At 40.1% G+C, this 5,993-nt stretch overlaps 1 pseudogene; it reads right to left on the bottom strand.

Moving 5' to 3' along the window:
* Window positions 1-4,730: 4,730 nt before the first annotated feature.
* LOC115293425 lies at window positions 4,731-5,760 on the bottom strand (annotated as a pseudogene).
* Between the last annotated feature and the right edge of the window lie 233 nt (window positions 5,761-5,993).

Genomic DNA, 5,993 nt, shown 5'->3' with positions numbered 1-5,993 from the left:
TTAGGTGACTAGTGTGTGACTTGATTTTATCATTTGTGAAATGCAGATAATAATTATACTTCTTGCATAAGGCTGATACCAAGATAAAACAAGTTAATATATGTAAAACACTAGAATTAGTAATATTTAGCAGTATTTACATGTAAATTAATTATAATTATGACTCATTATTTTGAAAATAGACTTAATATTTCACTAGAGCAATAGTCTCTAAAGATAATCCATTGGGAGGGGAAAGAAAATATGAGAAATTCTATTCTATTTTTTATTATCCCTTTTCAATTTCTATATATTAGTAGAGAAGTACACATATATAGCTTATTAATGATTAAAATATATATAGATATTGGGGGAAATGTTAATTTCTTTTAACTGGTATTCACTCAAAACCTAGATATTATCACATTACTGAAATATATAACACTTCTGTATACAGAAGGGACTTGTTATTTATAATTTACAAAGCACCTTTCCATACATCACCTCAAGTGCCAAGAATATACTGAGGATATTAGTAACTATGTACTTTTCCTTTTTTTTAAACTTTAATTTTTTTGTTTATTTATTTTTGAGAGAGAGAGATGGAGACACAGAATCTGAAGCTGTCAGCACAGAGCCTGACACAGGGCTCGAACTCACAAACCATGAGATCATGACCTGAGCCTTAGTTGGATGCTTAACTGACTGAGCCACCCAGACACCCCAGTAACTTTGTACTTTTCATCAACTTCTGATTCTTGCCACATCCAAGTAGACAAAACTGAATGGTGCAGACACATGCATACCAGAGTAAAGCACTTGAAAAGTCAATCCTTACATCCTTGATGAGACATGTGCTAGGCTTAGCAGGGCCTCAGAGAAATTGTCTTGTATTTTGCTAGCCTATGTGCTCATCACACACACTCAGCTACTGCATGTCAATCCACACGAAATATAAAAATCCATGGGAGTATAAGATGTGTAAGCTGAACATATCATTGGTTAACATTTTCTCTCGTGTGATGGTTAATGAATCATCTTTTTTGGTGTTTACTTTCCTGAAACTTCAAAAATTCTATGAGGCAAGCATACCAAAACATTTACCGTGTCAAGCAATCTGATCTTCTAGGCTACATGACTCATTTTCACATTTTTTGTATGTGTAAAAGAAACTGAAGATGCCACCAAAAACAACAGCTGCTTAGCTATAAATTACAAAAACAAGCCTCTCCTGCAAAATTATTATTGAAGGGCTTTATTTAAAGCAATTTACAAATTCACGAAGGATTTCACTTACTATATTCACACTTGATATAGCTTTTGAAGGCATTTGAGAATGTCTAGGGAAGGTCTAGGGATTACACTGGAGAAACCTCTTTTTCTTTCACTGATAATTTGAAGATTAGTTTATGTAAAGAAAAGCCATATTTGCTAGAAATTCCATAAGCTTACTGCATATTTAAGTAGGGTTCCATAAGAACCTGTTCATTAAAAAGCAAAGTTTCTCAGGTCAAATGAGAGAGTTATCATCAACTTATCACTAGAAAGATAACATAGAGGAGATGGTGGTAATTAGCAGGAAACTTTGGGACATACAAATTATTAGCTTTGGAAATTCTGTTCTTAGTTAAAAAAAAAACCTATTCTCCTTACTAAAGCTCATTTTCCTAAATTGAATTATTTTTCTCCTTTGATTTTATTTTGTTTTCTTGATTTTTAAGAGCAAAAATCCATAGCAATGGTCTCAACAGAGATTCTTTTCTGCATTTGATGCTGACTCATGCCTGCCTTGGGCAAGACATTACCTCCTCCTTCCTCAGTTTCTCCATCTGCAAAACAAGGAAATTAACACCTATCTCAAAAGCTTGTAGTGTGAGTTCATTAGCTAATATTGGTGAAGCATTGTAAAGATGGAATGTACTGATTATCATTACTTTCCATATGTTTATTTATATAATTTTAGATATACTTTGAATTTTTCAATGAGAGTAAATAAACGTCAAGTTTCTCTACTTTTGATTGTATAGGTGCGCTAATGTGATTTGGTATTTTAAGAAAAACAAATTTTATGAGCTGCTGGTTACTTTGTTAATGAAGTAGGACTTACCATGAATGTTTAATTGACAGACCATTTTTCCGATATTCATAAAAGTGTTGTGATGCATAAAGAGGACTGTACTGTTTTCTTCTTCTTCTTCTTCTTCTTCTTCTTCTTCTTCTTCTTCTTCTTCTTCTTCTTCTTCTCCTTCTTCTTCTTCTTCTTCTTTTGTTTTAAAATATTTATTTGTTTTTGAGAGAGGGAGAGAGACGGCGGGGGGGGGGGTGGGCAAAGAGAGAGGGAGACAGAGTCCGAAGCAGGCTCCAAGCTCTGAGCAAGCATTCAGCACAGAGTCTGACTCGGGGCTCAAACTCACAGAGTGAGAGATCATGCCCTGAGCTAAAGTCAGATGCTTAACTGACTGAGCCACCCATGTGCTCCTGTACTGTCTTCTTTATATCTTTATTGTTTTTTTAATTTTTGAAGTGCTAGATTTTTCCTCTCCTTGAACAAAACAAAAGAATTTTGGGAGTAAGAATTTCAAAGGCTATTTTCCTTAAATGAATACTTCCTTTGATATTTCCAGATTTAGTACATTTCATCCTTTTTACCTGAAAGGTTTCTTTTTTAAAGAATTTCAGACCTGCAAAACACACCAAGGATAGCCTATTATTAGTGAATCAATATGTACTTTAATGAGCATCTTCTTTCTACTCGTCTGGTATAGTATAATGGATTAGTTGATCTCAAAGTGTAGTCTCAGGACCAGTATCACCTGGGAACATGTTAGAGAGAGAAATTTTCAGACCTCACCTAAGACCTCTGAATCAGAAACACTGCAAAGGGAATTCAGCAAGCTGTGTTTTCACAAATCCTCTTGGTGATTCTAATGTTTGCTAAAGTCCAAGAAGCACTGCTCTGGAGGGTACAGTAATTATTGTGTGTGTGTGTGTGTGTGTGTGTGTGTGTGTGTGTGTATACATATATATACACTATATATATATGTATATACATAGCATATTTACAAATACAAAAGGTTAGATTGTAACTTGTAAACTGTTCACATCTGTGTTAGTTGCCAGCATTTGGACGGATACAGTCTGTCAGTGCACACCTTCCATATATGTGCATCTATCTTCTATTAGGTACTTGTGCTTTCGGATTTAGTTTAAGCAACACTCTGTAGTATTACTTCTTGCAAGACTACTCCATAAGCAGGAGTAGGTGTTGATGCCACCCTGGGAAAATGAGCTTCTCTTACCTGAATTCAGTTCTTCTAGGATTCATAATCAATCCTACACTGTTGTGGTTAGACAAGGGCCCACACCTGTGTAGAAGGATCGTTAAAGGCTGTGAGGAAAGCAGCCCAGCTTCAGAGAGCAAGCCTGATGAGGAGTGCTGATCATAGGACGTGGTAGTCCTTGGTTTGTTGTTGTGCTTTTGGCTCTGTTGTTTTCTTTTTACTATTTTTATTTTACACTATAAACAACAACAACCAGTAACATACTGCCTTTCTTCATATTCATATGGATTTCAGGGAATTATTGCTTTTTTTCCCTTGAAGAAATAAACTGCAGACAAAAAAGTAGTAGTACCACATTGCAAAATCTATAAATTCCAGAAGTCAACAGCTTGAAGACAACCCCCAGAGTCAGGGAAGAAAACACGTGTTGTAAACGATGAGACGAGCACATACAAGGACAACTAGCTGGGGGAAGTCACTGTTTCAATGCCACCTGACCTAAACAGTAGGTATTAAAAATTTTTTTTTGGTAATGTTTATTTATTTTTGAGAGAGAGAAACAGAACATGTGCAAGGGAGTGGCAGAGAGAGAGACACACAGAATCCGAAGCAGGCCCCAGGCTCTGAGCTAGCGGCCAGGGCTCAAACCCACAAACCATTAGATCATGACCTGAGCCGAAGTTGGACTTAATTGACTGAGCCACCCAGACACAGTAAGTATTCTTTTTCTACTTCCACCCTCTGCTATCGCCTCAAAGGAATGATTTGGTCTAAGGTTCTGAAGAACTCTTTTCAAATGACACAAGAGATGGTTTGAGGAAAGGTGCAGCAAGAAAGGTTCAAGTATGAAAAGGAATCATTCAAAATCCAAAGTCAGGGAAGAATCCATAGGGACAGGATACCGAGAAAGATCCAGAGACTAGATTGGTTGTCTCTAGTACTTTAACCAATTGCCTCCATTGCACTCATGAAAGAGTCTCAAAACATTTAAGGTTTCAAATCAGCATATATACTATGTCCCTACAAACGCTGTTGGGTTATTTTCCTGACTGGATGATGATAAGCCTATGTCCTGAAGCAATGGAGACAGATTCTGCAATTGCCAAAGTTAAAGTAAGGTGGAAATTGTGCTTCCTTCAAAATGAATTGGCTTACCAACTGCTTTTTCTCTTGATCTAGCAACTGCTTTCTTCCATTTTGTTACAGGTACCTATTTTTTTTTAAGCTGGAAATGAAAAGGTGCATTAGGAGTTAGTTGCACAGACTGTTCATTCCTGAGAGGGCACCAAGTCTGGAAGTAAAGTAGTCAACACATGCTGTGTTCTCCTAATGGCCTGAACTTCTTTCAGTCCCAAAAACCTATCCCTAAGGTTTGTCTGAAGTTTGGTTGCAATCCTGGTGGCATTTTCTATCACCCACTGTGGAAAAGAGTGAGGTGTTTAATATTGCACAGGTGTGAACTATCTGAGCTTAAAAAATAAAATCACAGTTTTGGGGGCTGGACTCATTCTCCCAGCCCTGTTTTTGTAGGCTATGGCTATGGCCATGGGGCCTTCTGCTGAGGGCTGTGACTGTTGAATGGGTGGGCACTAGAGCCAGCACTGAGGAAGGAAATGTACAGTAGGGACCGTAGGTATCAGGGCTCACTATCTGCAAATGGGCTATGAATGAAGAACAGGCTGACTCTCATTGGCAGGAGGGAGCCTGGGTGTGTGGAAGGCAGGATCTCAGACTCCTATCACAGGGGTTGCTGGGGGAGACCACACTCCTCCTCTGCTTGATGTAATTAAAGGCATCCTTCAGGCAGAACTGCTTGGTTTTCATGAGGTAAGCCATGCAGATGGTGGGTGAATGAGAGATTCCAGCCTCACAGTGGACCAGGACCTTGCCTCCCCTTTCTCGGACATAGTCAGTGACGCCTATTGCTTATTGAAGTGAGAGCTAAAGTCAGCAGGGTGGCTGTCTTACACGGAATCTATTTGTATTGCAGGTGGGTCACGGAGGACTCCAAGGTCCACCGTGAGACATTTAGCGGGGCTGTGATGTGCAGGCTGGCCAAGAACTCCCACTTGGAGGCACTTCCAAGGTGGAGCAAGGAAGGATTTCAAATAGGATGCCCTGGTCCTGGTCCTAAGCCGGCACTGATTTCCGACACTGGCTCATGAGGGCTTTTTTGGTTTCAACCATCTCTAGTGAAAGGAGTTTTACATCCAGGCAACACTCAGAATATTCCCATTAGAAAGCCTCCCAGCCTCCTTTAAGGAAGTATACCGCAGGCGGGGCGGGCAGGAACACAGGTGGGAAGCGAGGAGCGCCGGACGCGCACGTGGTCCCTCTCTTCACGCTCCTGGTCCAGCACAAGGCTGGGCGGTGCAGCAGCCGCGCATGCGTAAACTGCCTACTCCGGCAGCGCGCAGTATCGCTTCTGCGTTTACGTGTCTGTCTGACGCAGCACCAGTCGAGGTAGACCGTGAGCGACCGGCTCTGGGTTTTTGGTCATGTATTTTTGTTGGGGAGAGCCGATGGATTATCCTAGCTGTAATCTGCCTTCCCACACGAATGGGATCTTTTCTGCCAGATGAAGTGGCTTTACTCTCAGGTGCACAAGTAAGTAGCTCGTGCTCAGGTTCCTGTCAGGGAAGGAATGTTCTAGCAGCTTTCTGGTAGCATTTCGTGGGGGTGGGGGTGGAGGTCGTGTAAACAACCACCTGAGTTTACCGATGCCCGTAAGTG

Source organism: Suricata suricatta, chromosome 6 (assembly GCF_006229205.1).
Source record: "Suricata suricatta isolate VVHF042 chromosome 6, meerkat_22Aug2017_6uvM2_HiC, whole genome shotgun sequence".
Classification (NCBI taxonomy): Eukaryota; Metazoa; Chordata; class Mammalia; order Carnivora; family Herpestidae; genus Suricata; species Suricata suricatta.
The sequence above is the reverse complement of the archived record's forward strand: the minus strand, read 5'-3'. Positions and strand labels throughout refer to the sequence as shown.